The sequence below is a fragment of the Rattus rattus genome, chromosome X (assembly GCF_011064425.1).
Source record: "Rattus rattus isolate New Zealand chromosome X, Rrattus_CSIRO_v1, whole genome shotgun sequence".
NCBI classification, from domain to species: Eukaryota; Metazoa; Chordata; class Mammalia; order Rodentia; family Muridae; genus Rattus; species Rattus rattus.
Window position 1 is genome coordinate 12,446,199 of NC_046172.1, and position 11,301 is coordinate 12,457,499.

Sequence of the window (11,301 nt, forward strand, 5' to 3'; positions counted from 1 at the left end):
GATAAAGTTTAGGCCCAGGTATGGTGGAAATGGTGATCTTGGAGCTGGATCCCACCCAGCTAGCTTATTGTCTGTGCTTGAAAAGACAGACAGATCTCTGATTTCATTTACAGAGTTTAAAAATGTGTATTTGCTGTCTTCTTCTAATATCAAAGGGCTAAGGTCCTAAAATGCAGACTTATAGGATAATCAAAAGGAAACCTGGTGTAGATGACTAAATTAATGTATAAATAAAAGACTGGGCTTTGGTCTACAAAAGAGAGAGCTACCTAGAGAGATCTGCTTAGAGAGAGAGAACACGGCTCTTTAAGAATTTTTTCCAGCAGTTTTTCTGACTTTGGTTGGAAAACCCATGAGCTACCTAGAAAGCTCTTTGAATTTTTCTGGCAGGGGAGAGATGTCTCAAACAGAGAGAGCTGTCTGGAGCAGAGAGCTGCCTCAGACAGAAATCTATTGATCAAAATTTTATCCTGAGCAGACTACAGAACCAACTGCCATCTACAGAGAGCTGCCTAGGGAAGCCATCTCAAGCAGAATACAAAGCCAATGATTGACTTTGAGTTGCTTCTTTCAGGACTCTCAAATACTCCTTCCTCAGAACCCCTCTCCAAGCCAAGGCTGGTCCTTGGCAGACTTACTGAGTAGGACACCATTTGCCCAGGAATTAATGCCAACAACTGACACATAGGACTTCAGAAAACTAAAATGATTCTGTATGCCACCCCCCCCGCCAAAACCCAAAAAAGTCACACGAGAAGGAAGCCCACAGAAGGGGAAAGAATCTTTGTCAGCTATATATCTGACAGAGGATTAATAGACAGAATAATAGCTGAAAATAAATCTACCAAATGAACATGTGGTATTCAGCCAGGTTTACTGATGCTCTATTCATAATAGCTAGGAAATTGAAACAATTTAATGTTTCCTAATATCCTTCAGCTAACAAATAGGTAATAAAAATGTGGGACACTTACACAATTTTGTATGTTAACAAATGGAACTAGAAAAAATCATATTGAGTGATATAACCCAGACCCAGAAACAGGAGGGAGGAGGGAAAAATAACAATACCAGCAATAGTATCTGAAAAAACTCATAAGGAATCATACTGCTAATGGTCTATTTAAAAATACCTGAAATGCATGCAAATATATATATATATATATATATATATATATAATAGAAAATTTCATATTTGGGATGAAAATGCTGCCCTCATGTGCTATATACTATCTAACAAAAGCCTCAATGTCAGACATAAGATATCCTCCTTTGGGTTGTTTGTTAGGCTTTTCCAACAGATTCCCAAAACATTAGAAGCTTTTGCTGTTTCTCTTGATTGTGCACCAGAGGTGAAATGTAAGTCCTTATTCCTAAAGGCATCACACATTTCTAACATGGTTCAGAGGACCCAGGCTGGAATGGACTTGGAAACCTCCTCCCTGAAGACTAGCTTACATGGTACCAGAAGATACTATGCAAGCTTCCTAAGGAAGGAAACAACCAACAGTACTACCCAGGTATGACACTTATGAATCATGACAACAACCAACTGGCACAATAACTCTAGGGGAGCAATGGTAGCATATGTATTCTGACAGTAACCAAAAGCCTTCTAATTGGACTTGAGGGAATCATGCTTCACTCAGAATTAGTGAAGCTATGGATCTTGGAGAACCTACAACCACCACTTTATTGAACGAGTGTAATTCCTAACTATATTCCAAATATTTACTCTTATACCCACAGGTAAGTGTAGTCCTCACCCTTCATCAATAAAACTTCTCTTTGCAACAGTCTGGGACCATTTCAGAAAACCATAACTGTAGGGAGCAACACATATAGATAAAGATGGCGCTGACATCTAGTGGTCGTTTGTGGTATACAACCATTACAGCACATGTGTTGGCATACCTCCAACATCTACAAGGCCAGGGTGATATTCATGCTAATAAGGTACTTCATGCTCCACCAATCCTTAGAGGACAAGTTTACAGCCACAGCCTGTTTTGTATATAAGGCGAGTGCCTTTGTTCCTCGGGGTCCCCTGTACCAACAATGAGGTGTTCCTGCAATAAAGGCTGTTGAGAAGAATCCGACGGTGTTGCATCTTCCTTGCTGGTCGAGGTGGGCGCACCACATAACCAATAAAAAATGCAGAGCTCTGGAGCCCAGTCTCACCAGATACATCTATAACACAACTCCTTAACCTAAGGTTTAAGGAACGTTATGGAAGAGGGAGTGGAAGACTGCATTAGAGTATAAGGGAGTTTGCTGTGAGATTGTATCTTCTATAAATGACATGAAGATTACATCCATGAAGGCCCACTAACATTGTCACCCAAACAAAAGTGACCTGAGCAAGGACTACACCAATAGCATGATAAGCTAACATGGAAGAGGGAAATTCAGAAGTCTCAATCTTAGACACAGAACTAGAGGCAATTGAGGGATGCTGAGAGCAGGGAAGTCCATCTCTGAATAAAATAAATTTTAATTTAAAAAAGAAAAGAAACAGCCATAGGAATCCATTGAATAATACCAAAAGATCTAAAAGGGTAGTATATTGTTCTGCTCCCTGCCCTGCCCAATCCCCCATAGGTTAGTAAGGAAAGAGGTATGCTGCGGAGCCAACACATTTGTAAAATATTTGCATAGGGATCTGAGTTTGATAGCTAGCATCCATGCCAGGAAGCAAGACATTATGGGGCATGCTTGTAACCTCAGCACTGGGAAGGGCGAGAAATGAGGAATGCTGAGGCTCTGGCTAGCCAGCCTTCCTAGCAAATTAGCAAGCTGCAGATTCCAGTAAGACACTTTGTCTAAAAACAAGGTGGACAACTCTTGAAATGACACCTTCAGTTGACCTCTGAGATCCATATGTGCACAAACACACATATTTGGTGCCTTTGAGGTCAAGGAAGTAAAGAACAAAAGTATGAGACATAAAAATCTACTTGAAGAAACAATTAAAAAAACCTTTCCAAATTTAGTAAAAGACAAAGTTAGAGATTCAGGAAGCTGAGCAAAATCTGAACATAATAAATTCAAAGAAATCCATACCAGATACATTACTGGAAAATTCTAAGAAACAAATAAAGAACTAACTTAACAATAACTCTATATGATCCTTTTGTAAACTACATTATCTGTGTCCATGTGTCCATGTCACTTTACACATGTGGATATCAGAGAACAGCCGTCAGAAATGGGTTCCTTCCTACAATATGGGTCTCAGGGAACTAACTCAAGTTACGGGATTGGCAGCAACTGCCTTTGCTTGCTGGGCTACCTCACTGGTCTCTGTAGAAGAAGGAACACTTGCTGAATTAGTTACTTTTCTCAATACTATAACAAATACCTGACAAAAGCAACTTGACAAGAAATAAGGGAGGATTTATTTCACCTCAGAGTTTGAGAATGTAGTTCTTCATGGCAGGATAGCATAGTAGCAGGAACATGAGGGGGTTTTCACATTGCATCTACATTCAAGGAACAAAGAGAGATTAATTATAGTGTGAGTTTTCCTCATCCTTTTCATTCATTCTAAGGCCCCAGTCCATAGGAATGTTGCACTCTTATTTAGGGTGAGTGCTCACTCCTCAGCCCTTATAGAATTATTCAGGAACATATTTCCTAGGTGAATCTAAATCTAGTCAAGTTGGTACAAGTGAAATGGCTGGGATCAAGGCTCTCGCTCCCCCGAACCTGATTCCCTGAGTTTGAATCCACATGATATAAAAGAAGAATCAACTCCTGGGAGTTGTCTATGATATTTATGCAAATGCCATGCTACACCGCACATGCATATAAATAAGTAAATGTTTAAAAGAAAACCTTAGTTGGGCAGTGGTTGCACACAGTTTTAATCCCGACATTCAGGAGGCAGAAGTAAAAGGATCTCTGAGTTCATGGCCAACCTGGTCTATAGCAAGTTCCAGGACAACCAGAGTTTCATGGTAAGACCATGTCTCAACAATCAACCAAAACAAACAAACAAACAAACAAACAAACAAACAAACAAACAAACACCAAAAATCCAGTCAAACTGACAATGAAGATTAACCATCAGACTTGCCAGCTCATTTTTGAGCCTTTATTATCTTGGAAAGAAGTTCAACCCAGCACAAAAACTACAACTGCTATCCATGAAATAAAATACAAACACACTTTGTGAAATACCAATAATTCAATTGCAGAAACACAAAATGTTTCAGAGAGGTTTGATATAAAATATATTAATCCTAAATACTGATTACTTGAAAGAAGGAAAAAATGATTCTATCACAGATGTGTAAAATACATTTGTATGACTGATGAGAGAGATGACTTGGTAAACAAAATTGTATTTGCTATCCAAGTATAAGTTCAGCTCCTCAGCATTCACACAGAGGTGGGTATGGAGGCATACATTTGCAATTCCAGTGCTGAGGAAGCAGATAGGTGGATTCCTGGAGCTCACTGTCAGCCAAATAGTTTAGCTCTAGGTTAAGTTAGGGACCCTGTATCACAAAGAAAGATAAAGGGGCTATAGAAATGCCTCACTGGTTAACAGTTAACTACTGTAGGCTGGAGATATGGTTTAGGGGTTAACAGAAATGACTGTTCTTCCAGAGGACCTGAGCTCAGTTCCCAGTACCCACACTGAGCATTTTACCATTGCCTCTAATTTCCATATCCAGGAGATCCAATGGCTCTTGTCTCCAATGGCAACAGCAATTCTGTGTGTATATGCACACATGGGCACAGACACATAATTAAATATTTTCAAAACTAGCACATACTACTCTCCCAGAGGGCCCAGTTCTGGGGGATCCAGGGATCTGTTCTTTTAGGACACCTACTTAAGTGTGCATATTCATACCCATATATAATTAAAGTAAAATAAATCTTAAAAAGAAATAAAATAGAGAGTGACTGATAGACACACTTAGCATTGACCTCTGGCCTCCACATACAAGTGCACTGTCACAAATGCAGGCATGCACACACACAGAGAATATACTATGCGATCATTATAATAACAATGAATTATCTTGCCAAACTAAGACTAGAAAAGCACATGTGTGTCCTAGTCATCTATGTCTATAAAACCAACTGCTTTTATCATATTTAATCATGACTGAATAATTTCTCTAAAGAACTAGAATAAGAAAATGAATTCTAGTCTTGGTATTCCTAGAAATCCTAAGCCGTACAATAACTCAGGTTTGGGAGGGAGGTTCACAAATTGGAAAAGAAAGATAAAACATCTCCATTCAGAAACATGGCCACCTACACCCAAAATGCCGGAAAGCCTATCAAAAATTCTTAGAACTAATAAGTGAGCACAGAAAAACTAAGTCAATATTCGAAATAAAAATTAATTCCTCAGATGTATGAGTAATTGTAAATAAAATGTTACAATAATGAAATAGAAAATATTAAGTATAAGCATCTAAGACCATGTCGAGCCTGAGAACATAGCTCTGTTTTGTTGTAGAACACTTGTCTAAAGGCTAACAAGGCCATGAGGTCAAGATTCTACGTCATAAGAAAAAAAAAAAAAGGAAAAGCATGGAAATAAAACTGAATTAAAAAATATGCAGGGGTTGTATGTTAAAACTATAAAACATTGAAGAGAGTTTTATAAAAATCAAAGAAGGGAGAAATAAGATGAATTTACCATATAACTGAATTCAAGTATTCACAGCTGAGCTCAGCTGTACAAGTTCAAGAACTGACTGAGCTACAAATTTAGTTAAAGGCAATATAGTGAGACCTTATCTAAATAGAAAAATGTAAAAAAAGAAAAAGGAAAATTAAAGGCTAAGGATAGAACCGCATGGTAGATAGCTGGCACAATATGTATGTGGCCCTAGGTTTAATTAGTAGTATTTGGGAAAAAATTTATTCTACACCTTTAACACAATTCCAACAGAAATCCAAGCAAGAATTCTTTCTAAAATTCATATGGAAAGGCAAAAGAATTACAAAGACAAATTAAGATTGAAATTGGGCGAATCAGTACTCAGCTTCAAGACTTAATATTAAGCTATTAGTAATTAAGTTGACGCACTTCTGATAAAACAAGAGACAGGGAGATCAGTGCAAGTTTAAGGACAGTGTGGTCTATATAACCAGTTTGGAAACAGTCAGAGCTACCTAGTGAGTCTCAAAAAACAAACAAGAGTTCACTATGAGCCATTTATAAATACAAATTAAACTATGATTAGCACTGTGGGTATAGCTGGGTAGTAGACTACTTGCCTGGCAGGACAAGGTACTTTATAAATAAATCAGGACTAGCAAGACAATGCTTGCCACCAGGCATGACCATGTGAGTTGGGTGCCACATGGTAAAGGGGAAAACAGACCCTTGCAGATTGTCTTCTGACCTCCACATAAGCAAGCCCTATACACCCACACACGCGTGCGCGCGCGCGCGCGCACACACACACACACACACACACACACACACACACATGCACGCACATATGTATACACTTGTATGTGCAGAAATTTCACATAAAATATTGCCCAAACATGGATTAGGTGGAGAGAACTCAGAAAGGGAGGGGAATAGCTTTCTCTGCTTCAAACTGCCTGTCCTTTTCTTTTCTGCCACTGCCTGTCATTCTTCTATTGCTCTGGCCAGGCTGAGCCAGCAGGAGACTGACTAGTCAGCTAGGGGTGCAGGGAGCTTCTGGTGGTGATTTATGGGAGAGCAGATCTCTCCCCTAAGTGGCAGTGTTATAGCTGTTATAACAGAAGCTCTCAGAGGATGGAATAATTCCTACACACCTTTAGCTCTGAACATGACCTTTAAATACAGTGTTTTGGATGGGTCAGACTTTATTTACATATTTGGGGAAGTGCACCTGTCTGTACAACTGATCTCTCTTGAGCCTACATGACCTGTGATCATTTCCACACCTGTTGCAGAAGGGTTTGGGGCATTGTCCTCTATGACTGATCTGTCTTAAGCCTATGTAACTGTGGTCACATCCTCACCTATGGACGAGGGACTTGGGGCATTTCTGTATATGATTTGTTCTTTCTCAAACCTCTCTTCAGGGATTTTTGGGGAGCTGCAGCTAGTGACACCCTGATCTGGGAGGCTGGAATGCACCTTCTGTCCTTTTTAGTGTCTCCCGGGCATTCAGCCTGTCTTAACCAGGAATCAGGTACCATTCTTTCACACTCACTGAAGGTTACAAAAAGATATGAAGGACACTTTGTACTCATAATAGGAAAATCTACCAAGATGAATTTTCAATTCTGAACACCTATGCTCCAAATGCAAGGGGGACCTACATTCATCAAGGAAACTTTACAAAAGATCAAAGCATACACGGCACCACACACAATAATTCTGGGACACTTTAACACACCACACACATCAGTGGACAGATCATGGAAAACAGAAACTAAACAGAGACACAGCGAAACTAAGAAGTTATATAACATTTCAACTTGAAACAGAAGAATATAACTTCTCAGAACCTCATGGTGCCTTCTCAAAAATTGAGCATATAATTGGGCACAAAACAGGCATCAACAGATACAAGATTAATCCCATGCATTTTAACAGATCACCATGGATTAAGGCTCATCTTTAATAACTGCAAAAATGACAGAAAGCCCACATATACATGAAAGCTGAACAATGCTCTACTGAATGATAATTTGGTCAAGTAATAAATAAAGAAATTAAACACTTTGGAATTTAAAAGAAATGAAAGCACAACATACCCAAGCTTATGGGATACAATGAATGTATTCATTGTATTCATTTCCTAAGAGGAAAACTCATAGCTCTGAGTGCCTGCAAGAAGAAACTGGAGAGAGCATACACTAACAGCACACTGAAAGCTGTAGAAATAAAAGAAGCAAATACATTCTAGAGAAGTAGAGAGCAAGAAATAATCAAACACAGGGCTGAAATCACCCAAGTAGAAACAAAAATAACTATAAAAAGAATCGACAAAACCAGGAACTGGTTCTTTGAGAAACTCAGCAAGATACATAAACCCTTAATCAGTCTAAAAAGAGGGCTCACAGACAGTATCCAAAATAACAAAATCAGACATGAAAATGGAGACATAACAACAGAAACTTAGGAAATTCAAAGAATTATCAGATCCTACTACAAAGGCCAAAACTCAACCGAACTGGAAAGTCTAGAGGAAATGGCCAATTTTCTAAACAGACACCAGGTACCAAAGTTAAATCAGAATCAGATAAATCATATAAACATTCCCATAACCTCTAAAGAAATTGACTCAGTCATTAAAAGTTTCCAAATCAGAAAAATCCCAGGACCAGATGGGTTTAGTGCAGAATTCTATCAGTCATTCAATGAAGACCTAATTCCAATACTCTTCAACCTATTCCAGATAATAGAAACAGAAGGAACACTACACAATTTGTTCTTTGAAGCCACAATTATGCTTATACCTAAAGCACCCAAAGATTGTAATAGAGAACTTCAGAACAATTTCCCTCATGAATGTTGATGCAAAAATACTCAATACAATTCTGGCAAACTGAATCCAAGAACATATCAATACAATCATTCAACAGCTCACATAGGCTTCATCCCAGAGATGTAAGTATGGTTTGATATAAGGAACTCCATCAACATAATCCACTTTGTAAACAAACTGAAGAAAAAAACACATAATTGTAATAAATTTGCCAATTGAGAAATCATTTGTCAAAATTAAATATCCTTCCAGATAAAAAGTCTTGTAAAGATGAGGGTTTGGGCCCATACTAAACATTTGAAGGCAGCATACAGAAACCAGTAGCCAAATATCAACTAAATGAAAGAAAGTTGAAAGGAATCCGATTAAAATCAGGTGCTAGACAAGGCTTCCCGATCTCTCCGTACCTATTCAATATAGTCCTTGAAGTCCTACCCAGAGCAATTAGAGAACAAAAAGATGTCAAAGGGATCCAAACTGGAAAGGAAGAAGTCAAAATATCACTGTTTGCAGATGATATGATAGTATCCTTAAGTGACCCCAAAAATCCTACCGGAGGACTCCTATAGCTGATAATCTACTTCAGCAAAGTGGCTGGATATATAATTAACTCAAACAAACCAGTAACCTTCCTCTACTCAAAGTATAAACAACCTGAGAAAGAAACTAGGGAAATGACACCCTTCACAATAGCCACTAATAATATAAAATGCCTAGGTGTGATTGCTGAGGCCAAGAAGCACATGCTGACAGAAGCCTGATATAGTTGTCTCCTGAAAGGCTCATCCAGAACATGTCAAATACAGAGGCAATTGCTAGCAGCAAACCACTGAATTGAGAATTGGGTCCCCATTGGAGGACTTAGAGAAAGGATTGAAGGAGCTGAAGGAACTTACAGCCTCGCAGGACAACAAACCAACCACCAGAATTACGAGGGACTAGCGACCACCACAAAGAGTACACGGACAGACACAGGCTCGGCCTCATGGCAGAGATGGCCTTTGTGCAGCTTGTGGAAGAGAGAGCCCGTGGTCTTGCCAGGCTGGGATCCCCCCAGTGTAGGGGAATAGCAGTGCAGGGATTTGGGAAGGGGTGTGTGGCTGGGGAGGGGGAATACCCTCATAGAAGATGGTGGGGTAGGGGGATTATGGATGGGAAATCAGGAAAGGAGATGACATTTAAAATGTAAATAAAAATATCCAATAAAAAAATACCTTGGTGTGACTTTAACCAAGCAAGTGAAATATCTGAATGAAAAAAACTTCAAGATTCTGAAGAAAGAAATTGAATAAGATCTCAGAAGATTGAAAGATCTCACATGTTCATGTATTGGCAGGATTAAGATAGCAAAAATGGTCATCTTGCTGAAAGCAATCTATAAATTCAATGCAATCCCCATCAAAATTGCAATTCAATTATTCAAAGAGTTAGAAAGATTTACAAATTCATTTGGAAAAGGAAAAAACCTAGGATAGCAAAAACTAATCTAAACAATAAAAGAACTTCTGGGAGAATCACCATCCCTGATCTCAAGCTGTATTACAGAGCAATAATGATTAAAACTGCAATATATTGGTACAGAGACAGACAGGTAGATAAATGGAATCAAATTGACAACCTAGAAATGAACCTAAAGATCTATGGCCATTTGATCTTTGACAAAGGAGCAAAAATCATCCAATGGAAAAAAGACTGCATTTTCAACAAATTTTGCTGGTTCAACTTGAAGTCAGCATGTAGAAGAATACAAATAGACCCATTTTATTCTCCTAGTACAAATCTCAAGCCAAGGTGGATCAACGATCTTCACATAATACCAGATACACTAAAAATAATAGAAGAAGTATTTGGGAAGAGCTTCAAATATACTCACAGGGGAATCCTGAACAGAAAATAAAAATGTAAAGGACATGATGTTGGGAGGGATTGCTTGAAAGGGGTTGAAAACAGAGAGTACAGGGTGGGTTTGACCAACATTATATATATATATATATTCTCAAGGAATAAATAAAATATATTTTAAAGTTTGTTGTCATGTTTTCAGTAATGAGGCAATATAACACTTCTTTGGGAAGGGAGCAACTATAAATTCTTCACAAGGGCAACAACCTGTACTAGTAATCAAACCCTTGAGTTGCTTTAATAGAGGTGCTTATAGCATCGGGAGAACTTTATCCTACCATGTACAATTCCAAAAGAATGTCAATAAATTGTTATTTGTGTCTGTCCCTGTATTGTAATATTTTAACCTCTAAAATTATGTAAGAAGACAAGTTCTACTAAACATCCTTTTCAATCTCACTTTATGACTTTCGTTCCTTGCAATTGGGTATGTAATTATGCATGTATCTATCTACTTATGTATCATCACGTACATCCCTTCTTCTGTGATCATTTTTTCTATATTATCTTTCAGTCTACCCATCATCTAACCTAATATGTTTCTAAAATATATACATATATGCATAGAAATATATAGATATTTTCTCTATGTCTCTATGTGTCTATTTGTGTGAATGTTACATTGGTGCATTTCTGAAAATTTTTTTTTTTTTAGTTTTTGCCATTGAGTTAACTCTTTTTTTTTTGAGTTAACTCTTTTGATTTCATCCTTTTTTTCTTTATTGCAATTATTTTCTTATTTACACATTTTTAGAATTGTTATTTCCTTTTCCCGTTTCGGTTCAACCTTTAACCCTCCCCTTCCCTTCTCTATTTTTTTTATTAACTTGAGTATTTCTTATATACATTTCGAGTGTTATTCCCTTTCCCGGTTTCCGGGCAAACATTCCCCTCCCCCTCCCCTTCCTTATGGGTGTTCCCCTCCCCCTCC

General features: G+C 38.1%; 1 non-coding gene across 1 annotated transcript; it reads left to right on the forward strand.

Annotated features, from left to right (window-relative positions):
• Positions 1–290: 290 nt before the first annotated feature.
• Positions 291–354, forward strand: LOC116889459. Its single transcript, XR_004386415.1, has one exon. It is a non-coding gene; the product is annotated as a U7 small nuclear RNA (small nuclear RNA).
• The last annotated feature ends 10,947 nt before the right edge of the window (positions 355–11,301 follow it).